This window comes from Microtus pennsylvanicus, chromosome 6 (assembly GCF_037038515.1).
Source record: "Microtus pennsylvanicus isolate mMicPen1 chromosome 6, mMicPen1.hap1, whole genome shotgun sequence".
In the NCBI taxonomy this organism is placed as follows: domain Eukaryota; kingdom Metazoa; phylum Chordata; class Mammalia; order Rodentia; family Cricetidae; genus Microtus; species Microtus pennsylvanicus.
The window spans coordinates 106,101,580-106,115,595 of NC_134584.1; the positions used below are offsets into that span (position 1 = coordinate 106,101,580).

The 14,016-nt window shown below is 45.3% G+C and overlaps 1 protein-coding gene across 2 annotated transcripts in view; it reads left to right on the forward strand.

Moving 5' to 3' along the window:
* Positions 1-351: 351 nt before the first annotated feature.
* The window catches only part of Smpd3 (sphingomyelin phosphodiesterase 3), an 83,256-nt gene continuing 69,591 nt past the window's right edge, over positions 352-14,016 (forward strand). Inside the window, exon 1 of one of the 2 annotated variants that reach the window (XM_075977117.1) lies at positions 352-552. The gene's annotated coding sequence lies outside the window, so the exon portion shown is untranslated. The remainder of the gene's footprint in view (positions 553-14,016) is intronic. The other variant, XM_075977118.1, reaches the window with a different exon arrangement.

Sequence of the window (14,016 nt, forward strand, 5' to 3'; positions counted from 1 at the left end):
CGAACCCGCCACTTAAGAGGCTATCCCAGGTCACGTGTATTCCTACGAGGGTCCCGGGGCCTGCCCCACTTCTCCATCCATGCCCAAGGGGCCGACTTTGCTATGGAAACAGTCTTCCCACCCTCCTCCTCGCCTAGGGCTTCTCAATGCACTCTGGGAAATGCAGTCCATCTCTGCTTACCAGCCCGCGGCACAAGCCCACTTCAAGGCCCTAAGAGACTACACGTTCCAGCAGGCGGAGCAAACACTCGGGCGGTCTCTGGGGACAAGGTCCCCACGGAGGGGCCGGAACCTCCCAATGGGCAGCCTCCTGGGCGGAGCCTGCATCGCCATTGGCTACGGCGGCGAGTGGGAGGCGGGGTCGGCGGAATGAGGCGCGGAGCTGTTCCCCGCTCCAGGTGCTGAGTCCGAGGGAGGCTCCGGATGCCAGAGCCGTGGCCGCTGCAGCCGTCACCGCCGCGAGAGCCGCCGCTGGGAAGCCCGGGTCCTGGGGAGCTGGGAGGCGCCGCGCGCGCTTCCCCGCGCTGAGCGCCCTCCTGAGCGCCGCCTAAGGTGGGTGCTGCAGGATTCGCTTTGTTTTATTGAGGAGAGGGGGTTCTGGGGAGTTGACGGGACGTGTCCTCGCCGCTCTCCACACCATCTGTCCGTGGAACTGGAGAACTGACTGCGGGCCTCTCCGTGGCCCAGTGCCTGAGGTCGGAGCAGCCGAGGCTGGGTTTTGTCGTGTAGTAAAAGGGTTCCTTTAATGCGAGGGACGAGGGCTGGAAGACCCTCGCCCGTCTCTCCTGGGGGAGCATGAAAAAGGCTTGGAGTCTCCCTTTCCCTAAAGTCGAAGCTGCTTGGGTTATTGAGGATGGAGAGTGTTCTGGGATGAGAGGTTTGGAGACAGGGGAATCCTTCCCTATAACATCCCAGAGGTTTGAGGTTGCAAAAGGAAATTGGGATGTGATGGATGAGACTCCTCCCCTCCTCTCAGACTCTCCTAGGTTTCTAGTTATTAGGGAGACCCTTCCCCTTGCATCCTAGGAAATGGATAAACCTAGACTCCTCTTGCACCCAGTTGGATTCTTTGCGGGGCATTTGTTTTTGAGAAATGGAGAAAGTGAAGGGATGGAGGACCCCTCCCAACCCTGCTCCCATGAAGGAAAGCACTGATGGATGCTCCCGGTCCTCTGTGATGAAGCCGCGCATAAGGTCTAAATAGCCTGGGTGTGGGAGGTGGGTGGAAGTGAGAGTCTAAGGGACCCCTCCCTTCCCAGGTCTTATCTCCCAGGCCCTCTTCACTAGAGCCAGGTCCCAGGCAGTAGAGTGGAGATCATCCTCCCTGCCCCGCCACGCCCCAGGGATTAGAGCTCTAGCCCTGAGGAGAGGAGTCAGATCTGGATGGGCACCTGAGGGGCAGGACCCGGTGGTCTCCCTCGCCAGCATACGGCAGCTCCAGGCGACATCGTCCGCGTTCTCCAGGAGCATCCTGGAGATGATCCGCTGCTTGCCGAGCGCGCCCCAGTTCTGGCCGCGGGGATCTGGTACCCGGCGTGCAGCAGCTGCTCTCAGGTGCGGGGCTTTCGCGCTCTGCCCAGGCATTTGCCGGAGGACAAAGCGGCGATCGCGGCACTGACAGGCGTGCCTGGCTGGCCTGCGTGAGGGGCGCGGCTGAGGAAGGGGGGCTTCGGGCGCGGCACGGGTAGCTTCCACGGAAACGTGCCAGGAGCGGAGAGAGAGAGAGACAAAGCGCGCTCGCTCCTCGCGGGCCCGCGCGAGCCGGGATGGAAAATCCCGAGGGAGGAGGTGGTTGTGCTGTGCTGGGTCCTGTACCGTACTCAACTCTAGTCGCCCCCCCCCATCTGTACGCCCGAACCCCACTGTTGGTCCTGCCCCAAGAATGCGGTGTGCGCGATGGTTACCAGAGTCAGGACTTGTGACCACAGGATTGGGATGACCAGGGACTCTACCTTACAGGAAGGATAGGGGTTTAGGGGACATGTGTGAGACAGGCATACTGACTGGACCCACTCAACCTCATGCCCCATTAGCTATAGTAGTCAAATTTGGTTCTGTGTCTGGGTGTGTTTTTTGGTAATAGTGTGGATCAGAGTGTGAGTGAAAAATGTGTGTGACTGTGTCCTGTCCGTCCGTGCTCCAGTGTTCACTTGTGTGTCGTGCTGTGGTGAGCCTATACATATGGCAGGGGGGAGGGGTGGAGAGAAGGAGGAAGAGGAACTAAGCTTGGAGGTAGAGGGAAGCAAGAGAGTCACCCTTTCAACTCTCAAACCACATTGCTGACCCAAGGTCCAAATGCGTGCAAAGGTGGAAGCAGTTTTAAATTGCCTAGGGTCTATGCTAAAGGACTGGATACGTTCTAGTCAGTGAAACTTTGCAAGGTGTGGCCCCTTCAGCCCCTGAGGACCCCAAATCTGACCCTGACATCGTCATCAGTCCTCATCCCCTGGAGTGCCTTATCATGCTGTAGTGGGCTACCCTAATGACCAGGGTTTGCCCTACCACTGGCTGCTGAGTAAGGTTTGGGAGGCCTGTCAGCAGAGTCGGAAAGGCTATAGAGTTAGGGTTACTAGTAACCACAGATGGGGTTTTAAAAATACCAGGTACAAACACATGTGACAGTCACATGCCTGTAATCCCAACACCCGAGAGACAGAGGCAGGAAGATTTCCATGAGGTAGGGGTCAGCCTAGGCTAGATAATGAGACTCTGTCTTACCACTCCTAGAAGATAGACACACCCTCTCAGACTGATGAGTCCCAGCAATTGACCCCAGTTTCTCTGCCACCATCACTTTTATGTCAAAGGTTTTTATGCAGCTTCAAGATAATCTCCTTCACATAAATCAAGGGGATAGATTATGGACTGTGGAAGAACCAGGCAGAGAAGCCACCAGCCAGCCCAGCCTACCTGGTCTTTTTCCCTTAAGTGTCCACTGCCAGCATCCACAGTGACCTCTGCTGGAAGGAAGTCAAACCAAGGCACAATTTGACAACCACTACTAATCCCCTGTAGTGTAGAGAGGCTTGTGTTAGTGTGGGCATTGTTAGGTAAAACCACATGCTTCTGCTGGGACTAATTTCCTGTTTACCTTTGGAGTAGAAGTTCTTGTTTTGGTTTGGTTGTTTCATAGAGTTGATGATGAAGCCCAGGACCTGGATACCTATTAAGTAAGCATCCTTTCACTGAAGTGCCTTCTTCCCAAGATGCTGTTCTTGTCTATGTTCTTTCAAATGCCACCAAGCAATAAAACTGCTGCTATCTTCAACCACATGGAAAAGAGGGTCTGAAGGCTTTCATGTCTGTACAGTTGAGAAATAGAAAACAGTTATCAAGGTCAAAGAAATTCAGGTACCTTTCTGGCCTCTCCCCTACCTTTCTTTACTCCTCCCATCCTCTCATATTCCACTTTTTATCTTTTTCTCAGTCGGTAACACATTTTCAAAACCAAGCCTTATTTATTTTCCTCATTGACATTGTGGCTTAGAAACTTCAGACTTCTGGAGGCTATTACTAAATTCAAAAGGCCCTTGAGCACTGGCTTTTCCTACGAACTAGAGTGGGGGAGGTGGATGAGACATCCTGAGTCCTAAATGCCCGCCTGGTGACATGTGTCTCTTCTGGAGCTGCTCTGAAAAGCTTTCACACTGTCACAAGATTGTTAGAGCTCCTCAAAGGAAGGTATTTAAATACCTGGCATTGTTCTTACTCTGGCATCCATGTGATTTGCATTGAACTACGTGACTCAGTATCATAAAGTAAAAATAGGACTTCATTTCTTCCTCGCCTGTTCAGAAGGTGCCTGCATATAGTGTGTTGTGCTCTGCATTGGCAAGTGAAAAGCTAAATCACCTCATAAGCTGAACCACCTGAATATCCCGATTAGAGAAGAGAGCTTAACATCACCAAAGGCCATAAAATTACTTTGTTTTTTTTCATTCATACCTGAATCTTTGTCCTGTGAAGCATTTCCTCATGCTCATGCATTGTTGCTTTTATTTGAGGTTAATCAAGAATGTTTAATCCAGTCTGGTGGTGGTGGCACAGGCCTTTAATCTCAGCACTAAGGAGGCAGAGGCAGGTAGATTTCTGAGTTCAAAGCCTGGTCTACATACTTCCAGGACAGCCATGGCTACACCTGTCTCAAAAACAAAACAAAACAAAACAAAGTAACAACAACAAAAAAGTTTAATCCTTGTACTGAATCCAACAAATTAAATACCAGCAGACACAGGAAGATGTGAGTGGTGGTTTTGTTCTTTGGGGACTCATAGGAAAAAAAAAGAAGAGAAAAGGACTCTAAATTTGAAATTTCTTATGGGTGGAGTTAGGGCTTTCTGAGAAGAGACTCCTTAAAAATATCCAGGAGGGCAGGCTGGCCATATTGAAGTATATGATAATGAATGACACTGTGGCTGTGTATGCAAGAAACAGCATTCATATTGGGAGTATCTCTTCCGCTGCAAAAATCGCCCCAGGTTGCTGTAGCTCCTTCAACTAGCAGCTCCTTGGTGGTGGAGGGGCTGAGCCAAGGCGTGGATCTATCCAAGGTTCTGGAATACCGGCCTCTGCCTGCCAGCTTCAAGGAGTAGGGAACAGAGCAGAGCTGAGGGCCACCACCTCTGTGAGGATTTCCTTACAGCTGATTACAGAAGAGAGTGGAAGAAAACAGAGATGTAGAGGTTCTCACCGCATCATTTGGAATAAGCCCATCGGCAATCCCTATTTAAAGACTTACAGGCTCATTATAAAAGGAAACATTTTCTAAATCAGGCTGTTTGCATGCAAGAATGCATTTAATCCTGACAGTCCTAGGAGATAGTGTTATTCCCACTTTCAAGGTGAGCAAACAAGGTGAGCTTTAAGAGGAAAGGGGCCTTCCGGAGACCACACAGAGGGAGTTTAGGTTCCATCGGGATCTATTAAACTCCTTTAATAACATCAAACATCTTCACCACATTTTCTTTTCTACTGCTGAAGCAAAAACTGAAGTATTGGACTGTCCTATGTAATGGCATATCTAATTCTAGAGGAGTGAAGTTAGGGGAAAAGTAGAATTCAAACACAAGTCACAGAAGCCTTTTAAGTTCAGCAAATATACTTTTTAGTGTCTTATTCTGGTAAGGTTTGTTGCTTGAACCTGGTTACCAAAGAATGCAGTGTAAAAACATAGGGGTTTTTCCTAGAGTGGAAATTTTTCACAGGAATTTAAGTCTGGTTAGCAATAAAGTGGATTTTTTTTTAAGAAAAGAAGAAGAAAAAAGCCTCTGCTTTTTTAAAAAAAAAATTAAATACCAAGTACATTCAGAGCTGACAAAACAGGGATATTATTAGGAGACTCCTTTCATCTATTCCCATTCTCAGACTTTCACATCAAAGTTCTTAACACCTAGATAAAACTTTTCATTGTTGTGGACGTCAGCCAGTCTTAGGGACACATCATGTTCCTGTCCAGACTCACACCATCACAGCTAATGCTTTACCTTCAGATGTGGCTGCAAGACTCCTGGAGGTGGGCGGCTTAGAGCTTGGTGAACTCAGTCACATGCGCTGGTTTTCCCAGGGTAGCAGTTTCAACTGTCCCAACCCTTTTACACCATAGGGTCTTGTGGTCAGAATCTCTCCGTGTGGTAGCTGTAGCCTTAGATGTCTAAAGTGGGGGAGAGTAATAGCTTTGTCCTTTTTCTCTTCTCCCTGGGCTTTGGTTTGCATATCGCACAGAAATAGCAGGCCTATTCTCTTAATAAGATGCTTTTCATTAAGCTAGGTCTCCATCCCATATCTGCTTCCTTTTCTCTGCATGCGGGGGCTTTACAGAGCTCTGCCACAAGATGTGGTTCCTGAGGGCATTTGGAGGCCAAGGATCTGGCTTTCCATCTGGGTCTGCTCTGATTCATAGGCCCACAGACAGATTTGGTCGTTGTCTTATTTAGAGTCTTAGTTCTCTGCAGCATCAGAACAGCATGTAATAAGAGGCCATTTGTGGAGGTCTCCAGACAGCCGTGCCCATGGCTGAGCACCACCCTCCTTGCTAACGGGATCAGGAAATAGTTTTGAATCCCAAGTATCTCCTCCAGAACATATCCTGTGAAGATTTTCATCCACCATAATAAAGGAAATAAAATATATAATTTATTCCTAAGGCTGTTATAATTATTCTGGCAATAACTCAAAACTCCCTCAAAGGAAGACTGGGTTTATAGTCATTCAACAAATATTTCTACTGCCTGCAATGTACCAGGTACACATCTGGGCTTGCGGAAAACAACCCCCACCTTCGCACAAGTCTTGACATAAAGAAACATTGAGAGGGTATACTGAAAGCCTCAAAAGAGTGTTGCTGCAAGCAGGAGTTTTTAAAGATGGAAATAAGTTTAAGTATCATAGACTATTATGTCTTTTTATCATGAAGACAGAAGCTAATGGAATTTGAAGGATTCTCTGACCACATCCCTGGCTGGTGGCAAAGATGGGTCTTCAAACAGACATCTCATGACGCCTAATGCTTGTTTTTCCACAGCTCTACACTGCTGCTCTGTTCATCAAGTTACCAAAGGGCGCATTTCCATCAACATAGCTTTGTTTCATCCAATTCTAACCCAAAACCCAACTTTAAAGTTGAAATAGGAAAAAATAAAGGATAAAACACAAAAAATTTACAAAGTCTGCTTTTACCTGTGTCATTCAATGGTGGCCCCTACCTGGCTACTGAATACTTGCAGTGCAGCTGGGTTGAAATAATATTTTGGATATATTGAATTAAATAAAAGATACTATTAAAATTAATTCTACTCAGCTTCTTTTTACTTCTTCAAATATAACTTTTAGTAAATTTATGTTAGGGCTAGAGAGACAGCTTGGAAGTTAAGAGCACTTGTTGCTCTTATAAGGACACAAATTTGATTCCCAGAACACACATGGTGGTTCAATGTTCATCTGTAACCCTAGTTTCAGGGTATCAGCATGTGATGTACATACGTGCATACAGGCAAAATATTAATACACATAAACTATGAATAAACAAATCTAAATTTTTAAAAATTTTAACAGTATGTGTGAGTGTTGGAGTATATACTTTAGTCTGAGTTCAGTCTCAGCTCTACAAAAATTTATATCTACCAGGCCGTGGTGGCACACCCTAAATCCCAACACTCAGGAGGCAGAGACAGGAGGATCTCTGTGGGTTTGAGGCCAGACTGGTCTACAGAGCAAGGGCCAGGACAGGCTCCAAAACAACACAGAGAAATCCTGTCTCAGAAAACAACAACAAAAAATTATATCTATCTATATCTGTGTGTGTAGATATGAATATAATTATGTATTACTTACATTTGTAGCTGTACTGGATTTGTACTGGATTAGCACTATACTAACATGCTCCCTTGGGGGGAATTTTCTTTATAAATGGATATTTAGCAAAATAATTTTTGTAACTTTGGCCTGAGATGGAATCCTGGCTCTGTCATTTAGGCTGTGTGCCCTTAGACTTCTATATCCTCATCTATAAAATGGGGAAATAACTGCCTGCCTCCTTGATTAGGAGTCAAATTACTTAGAACAGTCACTGCTCTGCAGTTAACATTTATTGAATGTTAACTGTTGTTAATAATGGGAACATATAGAATATTAAAGACCATAAGAAAAGCAAGCAGGCAATTTTCAGATAGATCAAACAAAGATTTATTCATCATTAAAACAAGATTGAAAACATTTGTTATGTATAACTCATAAGTTTCTGGGATTTGGCCCCCTGTTTTCTGATGGCTGATGATGCCGAGGAAAAATTTCAAGTCATTTCCATAAACATACAATAAATAAGCAGATTGGCTAACCACATTATGCACATAGCTTCTGTTAATGAGTTGAGGAAGAGGATGCTTAGAGGATGCCTGTACCAGATGGTTTAAGAGCGCTAAGTCTCTTGGTCACTAAGGTTCCTCAAGAGAATAAGAGCCTTGTGCTCTGGGAGGAAATTTCTGGACAGGAATCAAACATACCCAAGATCAAGGCTGTTCTCCCACTCTCTTGGTCTTACCAAGAGTCTCAATTTCTCTTTTGTAAAATGGAGATAGTTGCAGCTTTCTTACTGGTTGTGCTGGGGAGGAAATTAGAAAATATAAATAAAAAACCAGGTGCTCACACTATAGACCAGACTGGCCTCAAACACACGAGATCCACCTGCCTCTGCCTCCTAAGTGCTAGGATTAAAGGTATGTGCCACCACTGCCCGGTACATCTCCACCTTTTTGTTTTATTGTTTAGTTTTTTTTGTTTTGTTTTGATACAGGGTTTCTCTGTGTAACAGCCCTAGCTATCCTGGAACTAGCTCTGTAGACCAGGCTGGCCTCGAACTCATAGAGATTCTCCTGCCTCTGCCTCCCGAGTGTCGGGATTAAAGGCATGCGTCACCACTGCCTAGCTTTGGAAGTTGATTCATGAAGACAGCTATGAGTTCCAGACCAGCCTAGACTATAGTATAAAACTATATAAAAAAAATTAAAGCCGGGGCGGGGGGGCAATAAAGGGGGTGAAGAAGGGAGGGGGGGAAAGGAAAGAATATATGTGAAGCTCTGAAAAATTATATTAACAGAGAGTATTGGACTATAGAGAAAGTATTCAGATGGTCTCATAGGAAGTGTATGAATGTCAGATTTCATAGGTCAACATGTGATTGGTAGATTAAGGTAGAAGAGCCTGGGGACAAGCTCTTACCTGGTTCTGTTGGAAGGCCCCTGACTTACAGGAATCAAGTGCTGATGCTAAGTTTAGGGGATAGCCAGGTCTTAAACTGCACGTTTTCCCCATGGGAAGGAAAAGGACCCACATAGAGTGGACCAAGTAAGCACAGAGGGGCATTAGAGCAGGTTGGCTAGAGCACTGAGACACCTGTTGTTTCCACGAAGACAGACTTTATCTTGAATCCAATTTTTACCACCAAATTGTGACCTCATGCAAATGTATTTTAAGTGTGTGTGTGTGTGTGTGTGTGTGTGTGTGTATACATGTGTGTAGAGGTCAAAGAATGACCTTAGCTACTTTCTTCAGATGCTATCCATCTTGGCTTTTGAGATAGCTTCTCTCATTGGTCTGGTACTTGTCTAGTAGGTTAGGCTGACTGGTCCATGATATTTACAGATCTACCTGTCTCTGCCTCTCCAGCCCATGCCCGCCTTTTAAAATTTGGGTCCAAGGAGATATAATTCAGGTCCTCAAACTTGCAAGCCAAGCACTTTACCAACTAAGCTATTATACCAGCCTGAGTTTTAACCTTTCTAAGCCTCATTTCCCTCATCTAGTACAATAAAACAAAGTTTCCCTTCTACCACAGCAATTACATGGCAGCATACAAAAAATGCTTTAGGATAATGCTATCCCTCCTTTATCAAGTGCTTACAGTGACTCAGGCATTGTGTAAGTGACACCCATTATGTCTGTATTTTAAGCTGAGGGAAGCAATGTTCAGAGACTTTAACTTCCCCAAGGTCATGCAGTCAGGCAGAGGTACAACCAGGACCCCACCCAAACCATCAGACTGCAGAGCCTACTCCTTATCATAGTGACCGTGGCCTCTCTAAATAAACATCAGCAGGAACTCAAGAACTGTTTGAAGGTGGGAAGATGCTTCCTGGTTAGTTTATAAAGAGGTCTTCTGTTTGGTCATCGGGGGTTAGTGCAATAGGAAGCAAGGGCAGAAAATCTGTGATCAAATGGACAACGGTAGGAATGCCACCCATGTGCTCCAGGGTACTGGATAGGAATTTCTATAGGAAATAGATGTTTGAGATGCTTAGAACGTTTGCATAACAAGTGTTAGAGAAGTGTGGTGATATTGACAATATTGGTTGTCAACTTGACAGAAACTAGAAACTCCTGGGAGACAAGACTCTGGACATACCTTCAAGGGACTGATTAACTAGATTAGCTTTAAAAAAAAAAGGGGGGGAAGACCCCTCCTGACTACATACAGGCAGTGCCATTCATGGGCTAGAGTCCTGAACTGAATAGAAAGGAGAAGTGAGCTGGTATTTATTTCTCTCTGCTTCTTAATTGTGGCTAGACACAATGTGACCAACTACCTCCAGCTCCTGTGGCCAAGGCTTCCTACTATAATAGACCCTACTTTCAACTGTGAGCCAAATATACCCTTCTTTAGTTCTTTCTAATAGAAAACATATGCTTTTAGGTATATTTAAAATTTAATTGAGTGTGTGTATGTGTGTGAGTGAGTGTGTGTGTGTGTGTGTGTGTGTGTAGCCCATGTTATATCTGACAAATGAAAGTCAAAGGACAACTTATGAGACTGATCTTTTACTTTGGGCCCTGGAAACTGAAATTGCATAGTCAGGAGTCCTTACCCACTAAACCACTTTACAGACCCTTTTCTAAAGTTGCTGCTTGTTGGGTGTTTTGTCACAGCAACAAGAAAAGTAGCTACAACCAGAACCAAACACATTCTTAGCAAAGGATCGTAAGATACAAAAGCACCGGCGTGGAGCATCCCACTAGTGCTCACTTTGTGGCAGCACTGAGCGCATGAATCAAGGCTATCCAAGGCTTCCACACTTGTGGAAGGTGTGGGCAGATAACAACCACCATCCAACGTGCCTACGAGCACTCTTCAGTTTCCAAAGAATTCACGTGGCTTCTTTCTTTCCTTTTTTTTTCCCTCCCCCTTTCTTCTTTTGAGATAGGGTCTCAAGTAGTTTCAGCTGACTCGTTACATAACCAAGTCTGGCCTTGAACTCTTCATCCCACTTCTTAAATGCTAGGATTCTAGGCACATCCCACCATATCCAGCTTATACTGCCTCTTCTCTCTTTGGCCTTCACAAAAGCGCCGGGCAGGATAGGTGGTCCGCTGCAAGTGGCAGGCAGCAGAGGCAGCCAAAATGCACAGATGCCTTGAACAGCTGTGGTACCCAGCCCCAAACACAGGGCTTAGGAAAGGCCTTCTCTGTGAGGGAGGAGGCAGAATGTTTACCCTGGGCTGGGGCCTTTGGTTCATGATTCCCCAATGATGCCTCCAAATGGTTGTCTCTTACAGTAGTTGCTGTGAGGATCTAAGTCAAGGTCACTGAAAATCTCACTGCCCCTTCTGAAGGTAGCACCCCTCATCGGCAACCCCTCCCATGCAGAGAGCTTTTTCACAAAAGGAGCTTTTTCAGGACTCGCCACCTTAAATTTATTCTGCTATTTTTCTATAGGCAGCCAGGTTGGAAACCAAATCCTATCCTCTTTAGGCTGTAGAAGAAACATCAGAAATGACTGCAGTCACAATCTGCACCAGATTTCTCTCCATGGCTACGCTTCTAATAACAATGGAAAGCAAAGGCAGGAAAGGAAAAGGGTAGGAATGCGGCACTTCCAAGAGGCACCTGCAGCTCTGTAGAGAATACAAGGGGTAGAGTGGGGGAGTAGCTTTTACAGCTATGAGAGAATTCCTTGATGAGTAAAAGAGGAGTTTGATGTGCAAGATGATAGACAATGAAAGAGATGATGTCTCACTGGATTTTCTTTGAAAAGTTGTGCTAGGCTTCCAAACACCCTGTACGGTACTGGAGGGCTAGACACAGGGTGGGCAAGGCCACAAAGATTTTGCCAAGTTGTCCACTGGTAGGCCCCCTAGCATTTACAAATGTCTCACTAACAGAATGCTCGTCAGGGCATTGAATCCAGCAACAGTGTCTACCCACATATGCTGAATGCCATAGGGTTGAATGACGACTTCTGATGAAGAAAATCAGATTGGGAAATCATCTGAATAGTAAAGGCAGGGACATTTGCAATGGCTGGGCCTTGGGAAGTGGTTTATGGTTACTTCATGGCTGCGACAGCAGTGCCTTTTTAACCTGTCATTCATAAACGACAGCTCTGATATGCCAGTTCTTAGGTTTCTATGATCAGACAGACAGACTGGCACACTGTAAATGCTCAGCAATGTTCACAGCTTACTCACTTGGCTCCTATTTGTTAATAACCCCTATGCCAGACACAGAAGAAATAGGAATAAATGAGACAGTCTCTGGCTTAAGTGAGTCAATTCTTTTATTTATTTATTTATTTATTTATTTATTTATTGAGACATGATCTCACTGAGTAGCCTTGGCTGGAACTTGTTATATAGAACAAGCCAGCACTGAACTCAAAAAGGTCTGCCTGCCTCTGCCTCCTGAGTTCTAGGAGAGACACATACGCTATTAAGAAGTGTTCTCAACAAGGGGCAACACAAAGCAATGGAATCTGAGTGGCCATAGTTTTACAGTTCTGAACTTTAACCTTAAAGAACACAACGTTTGTGGCTGGAGAGATGGATCAGCAGTTAAGAGCCCTGGCTGCTCTTCCAGAGGACCCAGGTTGATTCTCAGAACCTGCATGATAATTCACTTCCAGAGGACCCAGATGCTTTCAGTAACTCAAAGCATCCATGACTCTAGTTCCAGAGCACCCAATGCCCTTTGCTGGCCTCTACGGGCACCAGGCTTCACAGACAAACATTCAGGCAAAACACTTACACTCTTAAAAAATAAATAAATCTTTTTAAAAGAAAATCATTTCAAAATAATTCATTTTTAAAGTATTTTATTTATTCATTCATTTTAATTGACATAGTGTTTATACATATTTATGAGGTACAGTATAATAATTTGATACATGCATGCAATTTGTAACAATAAAATCAAGGCAATTAGCATTTCCATTGTAAAGAGACTACATATTTAATAGGACCAAACCATGGTAATCTATGCATGAGTGGAGGGTTGTAAATTCATCAACTTTAAAAAAAATAAAATTGTATAGAGTACAGCCCAACATGCCTGCTCTTAGGCACTTGGTCCTGCAGGGACTTAAAGAGACAGATAATTAAAGTGTAGCAAGATGAGGCCTGGACAGACAGCATAGAGGAATGGCTAATTCTCTGGGGGAAACACATATACACACACTCATGTGTTGGATCTAGATGTTAAAACCTGAGTTAGAGAGTACACACCAGCACATAGAAGAGGAAAAGTCAACACACTGAAATACTTTGAGATGAAGTAAGACATTTGAGTGGGTTTGTTGAGTGACCCTGAATATATCACCTACATCTCTGGACCTCAGTCTCCTTGTCTGGTACTCTGAAGGTTTGGCAATGGTCATCCTCATCTTGTAGGCTAGAGCATCATGAAGGTTCTAGTTGTGACTTTTGTCTCCCAGGACCAAGCCTGGTCTTGTCCCAGCCCTAAGGCTTCCTTGACTCCTGCTAGTCCAGACTCCAGTGATGTTACCTCTGAATTCTGGTACCAGAGAAACTCTGTATGTATGAGACACCAGCCTGTGGAGTCCACTGAAGTGCATCTGCTCTCCTGGGTGCTACTTGCCTCCAGGCCTACCGCAGCACTAACCACTTGGTGTGCTGGCCTCCTCCCTCTCACCACCCGCAGATCTCTGGCATACTACCCGTCTCTGAGGACATTCTTGGAGAAACTTCAGCCCAGTCAAACAGATCAGTGATGGCAAGTCAGTCCTGAGTCCTGCTGCTCAGGGTCCCTAGAAGACAGGCCTGCCTCATTTGTGCTTCCTCTAAAGACCTTCCGGGATGTGAAGCAGGTTGTTCCAACTCCGCTAGAGCGCCTGCCTTTTGCAGCCCTCAGCCCTCCTTGTATGTGGGTGTAGCAGTGGCCTCCCCAAATCAGCACCTCTGTGACAGGAAATACAGAAGAGCAACCATTAGAACAAATTAAACGATTCCTTTGTTGAAATTTATTTTTTTAATTAATTAATTTTTTATAAACTAATCCCAGTTCTCCCTCCTTTCCTCCTGCTTCTCCCTTCCTTCCACCCAGTGTTGAAATTTAAACAATTTAAGACTTCTAATTGTGCTGTAGAGAGTTCTCATGTACTACCTTTCAAAGACAAAAGGCAAATGGAGATACCAGAAGAGCCCTCACTGAAATTCCATTTACAAGTCACTTAAAGGACCTTTAAAATAATTTGTGTGCCCGGGAAATGTCACAGCTGAGACTGATATGCCCTG